The following is a 10,934-nucleotide window of genomic DNA, read 5'->3' on the forward strand; positions in this document are numbered from 1 at the left end:
TCCCACCGTTAAAACAGCAACTTATATAAAATAAAAGAACAATGTAACATTTGCACTATTTATTTCTAGGGGAGTTGTTTGGTCCTAATGGATAATTAGCGTACCTATTAAATTTTTCCTGCTGGTTTCCTTATTTGCCTTGCTAGCTTTTGGTTTCCCTTTAGTGATTAATTTCCCTTCACATGATCACATTGTACTTCTCTTTGAGGTAGGCTGACAAAATACAGATGACTGCATACTGGCAGGTATTTTATCAAAGGTACCTCCAGGGCATTTGAAGTGAGTTGTTTCATTAGTCTCACTCCTATCATGGATAAATTGAAATAATTAGTATTTTAAGGCTGCTTTAAGTGAACTCTGTTCAGTAAGTTAAGAGGAAAAAATACATTGAACAGATTCGGGGTTTGACAGTCTCTGTCAGCTTCACCTGCAATGGCCAAGGGGTTGGTCAGCATAAGAGGTTGCTTGAGCTAATAATCACTGGCAAAAATCATCTGTCAACAGAAAAACCTTCAATGCCTGTTGAGTTTGTGTGTGTAATACGTTCTAGATACTTCCAACCTTTACTGTAATAAGATTAAAACTTACTAAGAACTTCCCCTGCCTTAGAATAAGTCCAGCTGGTCTGAAGTCTGTCACGGGTTGTATTTGTCAAATAAATCTGTTAATGACCAGGACCCAAACCCATCCTTAGCTGCCTAAATAAAGGACAAGTTGTTTTTCTCCCCCTTTTTAAAAGCAGCCCCATTTGAAAATTCCGGTTTGCATCCATATGAAAGCCTAAATCCATCAATGGGACTCTCTACCAACTGCAAGGAGTTTGTGATCAGGCTGTAAATGATTAGTAACAGCCTTTGCACAAGCTCTTGTCATTTCTTTCAGAAGCTGCTGTTGAGTAATGCAGAATATTTTGAAATTTCCTCTCCAGGTACAGCTATATCTGGATGGGAGACACCATAAAAGAGCTGCCTCCAAGCTTGTGTTCAACTTTATTGTGCAAATACCTGCACTCTTTGCTATTTCCTTCCTATGTTGTGTTCATTTAGATTGTTTTAACAGGCAAACATTGTTCCAGTCTTTGCATATTTGTTTTTCATTTGAACTCAGATTAGATACTGTGACATGAAGGCTGATGTGCTCATTTCAGCCAAGTTTTCATTCCAGAGATGGCTGTTTATTAGCCAAACTGTGACCCTGAAAAACCACTGAGAGACACTTTCAAGCAGGCTCTTGGAAGAGGTGAACTGGGAAAGAAGAAAATGTATGAGATATTTTACCTACTTTTAAACCAGTTTTTTAGAAACTACCAGCATTTGAGCCCAGGTGATGGGGACTTCAAGTTTATGAAAGTGTCTGTATCCCCTGGTGTTTTATCCTTTGCATTACCCTAGTAGGACTAGGCTACTGGGCTTTTAAAGATAAAATTAGTAAACAGTAATGTAAATTAGAGTCTTTTAGAGGTGAATCAGAAGTAGTGAAGGAAAGCTGATGCCTAGTTGTGCTTAGGTTTTGAAAGATGTTGCAAATGGCTATCCATTTGATTTATTATGGTGGATTTAATTAAAGGTTACTGGAGCGTGTTATAAATCAGAATGTAGATACTTGTGAATATATCTTTACACCTGACTACTTCACTTTCTACTACTGCAGAGTCAAGGCACACAGTCATAGTCCAAGGAAACATGAGTCAGCCTACAATAATTTTTAATCTCAAATTTCAGGAATGGTAGTAATCATCTCTGCACCTTCAAACATCTGCAGGTGCATTTATTTATTGATCTTTCAGAAATGGTTTCATTCTGGTGTCACAGACATTCCCAAAGAGGAATGTCTAATCCTGATCAGACAAGGGGGGGGCTATAACAGAAAGATTAGTCCCTGAAATGGAGCAGATTCTGCTGAATTCTGAGCAAAATACTTGCCTTACTGGATTGAATTTGCACCGTTAAAGAGATGCATCTGTTCTGCTTTATCCCTGAGGAGGAGAGCCTCACCTCTGCTGGTGCCACTAACTCCTGAGGCAGGCAGAAGGATCAGAGCCCAGCTGGTGGGAATCACATCAATAAAGTGAGATTGATTTATCACAGCTGGAGCGGGGAAAGGGAGCTTTGGGGGGTGATTAAGGTCTGTGTTGCAGGAGTTGTTCTGAGGAATGGCAGTTTTTGTGTTGTAGCTGTAGGACTGATGTCACCAATAAATGAGGCAAACACCCAGATTTTGAATCCTTGTTCCAGCATGACTGAAAACTGAAGGTGAGCTCTTATTTTAAATATGTGTAGGTTTCCAGAGAGGTTTCCACCTCTCTGCTTGTGTGTCAGATTCTTACTGTCTCACCTCAAAAAACACCCCAGTTCTTGTTTTTCTGCTAGATACACCACAAGCTCCAGAAAAATGACTGTTTTGAGTGCAGACATTCTTTTAAGCAGCTAGGTTTGTGAGCACCATTCTTTTGCATTTGGTTACTTCATGCTTGTTGGCCAATTAGAGAAGGGTCATGGAATTGGTATGTTTATGTACATTCAGGGCTGAAAATGACTGTGTGCTTTGAGCTGTGCTGCTACCTGCTTTCTGGACTAAGAGCACAAAGCTAAGTGGAGGTGTAATTAATTGCTAACCAGTTATCTTATCTGAAAAGCCATTGAGTTAGGAGAAGAAGCACTTGGGTGATGTGTTGTTGGTTGAGAGGATGACCTGTCACTTCAGGGGCTTGTGGAACCCTCTTTTCTTCAGGCAACAGTATTGCAGATGAAATGAGCACAGCTAAGGCAGGCAAAGGCTTGTTTTGGGAAATGTCAGCTCTCTGCAGAGACATTGCTGAACTGCTGATGTGAAATCACAGCATCATGCCGGGAACCAAAAGGTGGTGCTCTTACCGCAAGGAAGAGGAGATAGAAATGTGGATCCCGATCTCTTCAGTGGTATTTGGGATGAGCTAGGGAGCAGGGAGAGAGCTAAGGGCTCTCCTTGCTTTTCCCACCTAATACGGTGCTGAAGGGTTATCTTAGTGTACAGTACACGTGGTGCTGGTGGGCAGAGCCCACGAAAGCAATAAAACTCAATACAAAAATATGTGTCTGGAGGGAGGGGAAGAAAGAAGAGGAGGAAGAAAAGCACAGTCTTTCACCTTGTGAGATATCAGAGAGAAAACAAGATTGTAGAGAGGTGGCAGATGATGCTGGGCTGGGCTCTGAAGGGCAAACAGCCCATCACATGCTCTGCAAGGAGGCAGCCAAAGAGCTGCTACTTGAGATAAACATAGATAAGGAAACAGAAGCACGTAGGATACTCAAAAGTAAAGGGAAAAGTAGTGGGAGAGTGCAGGGATCCTTAGCGTGGAAGTGAGTGCCGTCAATGTGTAACTGAAACCCTCCTTAGATTGTGTCTGTCTTGGTCTCTACAAAGGCATGTGTCAAATGGGACATTAACCTAGTCAGACCTAGACATATCACACCTAGACTGGCACAATAATAACATTTAGGTGTTGTTCAGGTGAATTAGAGAAGAACTGGTGGTCCAACCGGAAACATTTTTGTCTCTTCTATGTCACCTCATTTTGAGACTCCTTCTTCCCATGACAGTCCTTGCATTGTGGCAGTGAAAAGGTCTGCAGCTAGCTTCTCCTTCTGAAAATATCTCAGCATTTTTGACCAGCTTAGCAGACACCTGACTTGTGCTGGATTCTGTCCTTTTCGGCTGCAATTGTCCCCAGTCACTGTTGGGACAGTGAGATTTTCATAAACAAGAGACTTCAAATTCAGCTTTAGAGGGGTCCTTTAGGAATGACTTGAGGTAACAGTATGAAGTTCAGTACACAGTCTTGGCTGTTGGGAAGTTCCTCTCTCGAGTCATTAGGTGAAGCATCAAGGTAGCCATGCTCTACCCCTATATCTCTCTGGCCATGAGATGCTTCAGTGACCATCTGAGGCACCAGCCATGGCTTTCTGCATTGTCCTCCTTGCCCTGCTAGGTCATAGGTACAGGCCGATTGTGAAAACCTGCAAAGGGGGGTCTGAAATGCTGTTTCTCCTCTCTCCCTGCAACCACCAGCCTTACTGAATGACTGCATAAGGTATTTGGTAAAAGAATCTGAAAGATTACTCAGGAACAGGCTGAGCTGTGCAAGACACCATCCAGACCTAATTTTTTTGGCTGCAGATTAATGTTAACAGGTGCAAGTGCCCACTATGTTGTCTAACTTGTGTGTATACTTTTGAGCAGAAATATCCCTTATTCTTGCAGTTTTACCTGGCTCATCCTCCAGAAACTCTCTTCCCTCCCAAAGTTAAAGAAAAAATAAGTCCAGGAAGAGCAAAGAATGACAAAGGAACAACAGAAAGGTAAAGGGTCAAAAATGTAGGTCCAGGAGACTGAGTAGGGAGCTCCAGCACTCACATGTACTTGAAAGTGCTCGGTCTTATCTCTGCTGCTCATCTGTGGTTTGCTCTGCCTGCGTCCCGGTGCCTCTTCTGGGCTGTGTCCGTCCAGCACCTGAACTGTGGATGTTGCTGTGCATTCACAACCATTAGATCTCCTAGAAAGCATCTGCCATACAAACTTGTGTTTCCTTCAGGAGGTAAGAGTTGGAAATGTGCTATATTTGCTCTCTACTTAATGATGTGCAGCTCTGATTAATACTAACAGGAGTAAGTCAAAGGCCTTGACTGGAATACAGCAGTTGTACATCTGTAATCAAAATCCTTGTAAACAGAAACAAGCCAAAGAGTAAATGTGTGTGTCAGCCAGTCCCTATGACATAGGTGTGTTGTACCTGAACAAGAGATATATGGAAATAAACAACAAATGTTTGGAAGACCGGTTGCTGTGTTTCTCTGCATGATAGGGAGCTTGCATGTAGCTTGGAGTTCTTGCTGTGCAGTGATATTCTTGTTTATACTGGATGTTTCCACTTCTTATCATTAATGTCTTAAAGCTTGTTTATTGAACTCTGGGTCAGTTCATTCAGGTTTAATGACTCTTTCACCGCGTGTTTTCATTTCAAGCACATGGGTGAAGGGTGGGGTGTTTTGTGTGCTGTTGTGTGGCTCTTTCAGGAGGCTGATCTTGGGTCATTGATTGAACTGGTAAATGAATGATAGGAGTATCAGTTGTGGTCCCCTTTTCTTTATTTATTTTCTTAAACATCTGTTTCTCATTTGTGTCTTTTATTTCCTTTTCTGCTTGTGTAGAGGGTTGTTGGTGAGGACAAAAAAGAGTATGGTTCCTGCAGGATAGTCTTGGCCTACATCAGAGCTTGTGTCCCGTAGAGTGAGGGAGATGATCTTGTGGTTTATGCATGAAGCTGTGGAATTAAATGGCCCACACTTTTTTCTTGGTGTTGCAATAATCTTTTTGAGGAAATCACGATGGGGAATTTAATTATAGGATATATTTGTGGTAACACAGTAAGGTTGTGGCTTCAGTAGAGAGCGTATTGTGTTGTTCTGTCTTCATTTCTGCTTGCGTAGGAGGCCTTGGTGAATACAAAAGAGGAACACGTGCGTTTCCTAGAGGATTTTCACCGAATGGGGGATATCAGGTTGTAATAAATCTGAGTTTTCTGAGTAGTTCCCACACTGTCTTCTCATGCTTTCACAAGCACAAAGAACAGCTTCCAAAAGCCTCTGTACCAAACACTTCCAGAGCTTCAGCTGTCTGATCAGGCTGTGTTTCGAGACGCACATCTGGAATGCAGAGATGTTGACCTCTTAGTTAACCATCAGCTTACAAATGTGTCTATTTATGAGTGCAAGAGAGACCTGTGGAAACCATCATGTAAGCTGCTTCCTGTATTTCAGGCTGTGGTGACAAATCATCCAATCTGTACAGTGATTCAGAAAGCCAAGGAATATTTCACAGCAAAAAGTTTGAACTTTCTCACTGAGAGGTGGATACTAGTAGTTTACTCATCCACCTGATGGATATTCCAAATATCTGTGTGAATAGCTCTGCGGGACATTCGCAGAGGACTTGCGGTGGGATGCATGATGGACTTGAAGCATCTCCAGCCACTCGTGCCTGTCACTTATTTTTCTTATCATGCAAAGGACTTTCTGCTCTTCTGCAGATAGGATTGACTGAAAGTGAGCCTGTGCCTTAAAAGATACTGTGGGTACACCCTGCCCATCCCCTGTCCTGTGCCCCTGTTCACAGTGGGGAAGCTGAACTTCAGATGGGAGGGCTGGAGCTACCAGAGGTACAAGGCTCCCACTTTCTCTTTTCACAAAGTCTTTTACCACCTTGTATGAGAATTAAAGAAGCATGATTGTGTTGGGGGGGTTGTTTGTGATTTTTTTGTTTGATTGTTTGTTTTCAGTGAAGTAGTAAAAAAAAGGCTGCTGTCTGATTGAAATACCATGGAAAGCACATAGGAAAAATGAAGAAACCTGTCACAACTGATTTTTGGGGAGAGTGTCTTTCCATCATGTGAGGGGTAACATTTTCAGCCCTGTGCAATGTGGCTTCTCCATGAAAACGTGTTAACTCTCTTGTTTGCTTGCTTGCTTGTTTGTTCTTCCCTGTCTATGGAGAACTCACTTCGTATTTAAGATCTCTGTTCTTCAAAGTAGTATCTTAGGTATACCCAAATGCAAAACCACACTCCTACATAAAATAACTTGGACTGCTATAATTTTTATTCTGTACTTTAAATCTGAAAAGGTTCTCAAAACTCGATGAAACATTTTGAGATTTTGTAGTGTTTATCCCTCTTCAGACACAATCTAACAGTCCTGCACAAGGGCTAGACAGACATCCGATGCCTGGCTCTGCCACAGAATCCTTCCATGGCACTTGTTGAGTCATTTAAGCAACTTTTTGAATTTACACCTTCAATTATTCCTTGCATCACCAAGTTATTGCGATGTTAAATTATATACATGTAGCTTTAGGAAGGAGCTATAAATATTTGATCTGGGTTGTTGTTGTTTGTTTCTTTCTTTCTTTTTTTGGGGGGTTGTTTTGTGGACTTTAGCACTCTTCTCCAATAGCTTTTTTAATAACAATAATAATAATTTGTGCTTGCAAATAGGCTCAGAAATTGACTTGGAGTCATTGTTAAGCACTCTGATGCTGATTTGATGGTCATTACAAGCACAATCAATTGCAGATGGAGAGTTCTTGGAGTGATTTGATCCAGGTATAAAAGGGGAGAGCCTGTGGAGGTTAAGGCGGTTGTTCATAGCATAACTCCTTAAACTGTCTATGCTCCCTTCAGGAGAGAGTCAGTTTTGATTCCATCATTTGGGTTTGCTCAGTAGTTTGGGCATGGACCAAGCTTAGTGCCAGAGATAAGAGCAAACATAAATGAGTGAGAGAGAAGAAGTTTAATGGATTTATGTTGAGAAATCTTTCTCATATTAGCAGTGGTTATAACCTAAGAGCATTTTGGTTGGTTGGTTTTGTTCTAATGTTAAAGATCTACTTGATGAGATAACCTGCAATAACAAATTCTTCACAGTTTTTGTACATGGGCAAACCCCATTGGCTGGGAAATTATGCCAAACTTGTCTGCAGCATACACAGCAATAATGAAGTTCTGGGAAAGGAAGTGTATTTAATGAGTGACATCTGTCTCCTTCACTATATCTGTCATCTCCATGACAGTAATTGCCTTATTTATGTGAATAAAATGTTTCATTCTAATGTCAGTGATATTCTAATGTCAGTGATATGCATAGTATACGTTTCAGATTAACATACTTGATGTTGAAAACTTTCATAATCACTTTAAAAAGTACAGTAGCCATTCTGCTGTATGAAAACAGAAAAAATTGTTTAAAATGAGAGATCATTATGAAACTGCTCAGAGCTCTACGTGTGTATGTAAAAACTATTTTAATGTAAAAATCAAATGCATGAGAATGAAATGAGACCAGTCTTGCTTGCAAGTCAACCGTTGCTTGCAAGACAAAAACAATCCCATGACAACTGTGTTCATCTGACTGTGTCTCAGGGGAACAATGGCTTATTTTTTAAGAAGGCTTGTTTATAGTAGGTGTTGTGGATTTGAAGGACTTGTATGACTAACTGTAGTGTTGCAGCTATATGTGTGTTGTATGCTTAAGTCTGTTCAGTGAATAAAGGTCTTCTGGAGATCTATACATCAGCCTGCAGAGAAGTTACCTTTTTTGGGTGGTGGGAGATGGCAGAATCACTGAATGGTTGGGGTTGGAAGGGACCTCTGGAGATCATCTACTCCAACCGACCTGCTAAAGCAGGTTCACCCAGAGCGCCCTTGAGACGCCCTTGACACACACCCTTGAGATGTTTATAAGTATAAATAAGGTCCACTCTCAGCCTTCTCTTCTCCAAGCTGAACAGACCAAGCTCTGGCAGTCTCTCCTCATAACAAAGATGCTCTAGACCCTTCATCATTTCCATAGCCCACCACTGAACTCCCTCCAGTAGTTCCTTGTCCTGCTTAAACTGGGGAGCCTAGAACTGGACACAGGACTCCAGATTTGGCCTCACCAGGGCAGAGTAGAGGGGAAGGACAACCTCCCTTGATCTGCTGGTCATGCTCTTCATAATGCACCCCAGGATGCCGCTGGCTTTCTTGGCAACACAGGCACAAGGCCTGCTCAAATTAGATGAGCATTTTCTGTACTGTAAATAAAACTAAGAGTGCATATCTACTTGATCTTTGGCTCCTTTCTTCCCAGTTCCATAAATACTCCTAAGACTTTCTTTAGCCAAGTGTTCCTTGTTGTATCTGCTTGATTCTTTGTACCAGCACTTCCACTCTCTGAGGCTTTCTCTTGTGCCGAACAAATATGGCATTATTAATTTCTTCAGTTGGCCAAAAAGGCATGACTCTACACTGAAGACACTGATCTCATGAGAGCCACCTTTTTCCCCCCTGATGCTTTCAGGCACAAAAACGGAATTCTTGTTTTCTTTATTCCACATTGACTACCTGCCAAAATTTCAAATTTCAGCCTATGTTCTGGCCATTAAATTGTGATTTTTATCTGATTTCATAAGCAATACTTGAGGGGACAATAAAGCTGATGCCATTTAAATTGATGCTAAACTTCATTTGTCCAGAAGGTGATCTAGAGACTAGTGTTATACAAGTGCTGACTACTGCTGACAACCTTGGTGTGAGAGTGTGTGTACTCCCAGTGATGTCAATATGTGTTTTTGGTTTTGATTGAAGACTTTTTTGGCAAGCTGGGACTTAACAGGGGATGTTTTCACCAAAATGACTACTTCCATCTCTGAGATAACAATGGCAACCAGAACAATTATTACAATCTATTCAGGAATGTGACTCTCAATTCTACTTTCTACTACAGAAACACATCTCTCCTACAGTATTTGGCAAATTTTTACACTTCTAAGAATGTTGTTTTGACACATTCCTGCAACACTATTACTCTGAGTAATTCTGCTAAGCAGCAAGGATTAAACAGCTGAATCATAGTGGTGTTAGAACATAAAGCCCAAGAAGGGGAAGAAATATCCCGTTTCCGTCTTCTGCCCATACTCTAATTTTTGGCCACTTTCTACCTTGGCAGTGAAGTTTGTGTCAAACGATGGGAAGTGGATAATTTCTGAAGTGTCCTCTCCCCACTTCACTGTTTTTTGTTTTATTTTCCCCTCTTTTTCTGATGACCTTTGTTTGGACAGAGAAATCCAGGCTATGCATTTTCACAGAAGTCAGAATTAGCTAAAGAAAGAGGTCTAGGTTAAGTCAAATCATCTATATTAAAACAAACAGCCAGACAAATCCAAAATGGAGCACAACTTGTATGTCAGCAAGTTTGACCTGAAAATGTTTTGACACTTGCTGGAAACAGAAATTTTGGCAGTGGCAGAACTTTAGAGGAAGGGAAGGGAAGGATGGAAATACCAGAAGGTTTTTTCAAGTTTAACTAGTTAGGTAGAGGTGCCTATGATAACTTTATTGCTCTCCTGTTGAGTTCCAGTCACAGACCCAGTGTGTTAGACTGTCCAAAAATAAATGCTATCTGCTTCTGCAAAACCATGGCATAGGAAAATAGCCCTATCCCAGCTAGATGAACAGGTTTGAGTTCTCCCTCTGCCTCTTCTGATGACCTCAGGTAAATGACATGTCCTGGTAGATCTTTGTCTTATTGGTTGCATTATCACATATCCACAGGTATGTGCCTCAAAGCAATTATTCAAAACTACTTGCTTTTGGGATCCCTTTTATCTGGTGACCAATTAATCTAGTCTGAATCTGAGAACTTAGGTCAAAACTATTACAGTTCTGTGATGGGCTTAAATTTTAACAAGTCAGCATTTCCTAACAGGAAAAAAAGTACTTTTTTTCAGAGAGCTCCCATCTGGTACTGCTCAGACTACAGTATCTGGCATTTCTCTGAAATTAAAACAGATGGAAACTTTGAGAGCATTTCATCCTGCTCTTCTCATTTCTAATAATTTGCCTTCACGAGCTGGGACTTTGGGAAACACTAAATCTGGTAAGATGGGTAAGAAAATGTGAAAGATGGCAGTACTGAGTGAGAGAGCCCTGAGAAGCTCCTTTAGTTTCATCTCCTTCATCTATAGCAGTTTTTAACAGCTTTATTGCAATGATTTTCCTATGACCAACTCAGGAACAGTTAAGATGCCACTTCCAGTGTCCTTGCTTCTTGGCTTTCTTTTGCAGCCTGTAAATGTGGCTGTCATTCATGTATTAAAGAACAGCAAGGTGGAAGGTACCCTACACATCCATGTCTCTGTTCCCCACTGAAAGGGAAAGGACAGAAGATGCTGGATTGTTCAGACTGTGGAGACACTCTCAGAGAGGGCACTGTCAGTATAGCTATATTACATTAAGTAAAAACTCCGAACTTATCCAGGCCTTCTGACTCTACGTGTTGCTAATTTTGGACAACGCATGGCTCCTTGGTGGAATGGGAGTTGGGGAAAGGGCGGGATAGTTTTGCTTTCCACTTTAGTCTCTG

The sequence above is a fragment of the Nesoenas mayeri genome (assembly GCF_963082525.1).
Source record: "Nesoenas mayeri genome assembly, chromosome: Z".
NCBI lineage: Eukaryota > Metazoa > Chordata > Aves > Columbiformes > Columbidae > Nesoenas > Nesoenas mayeri.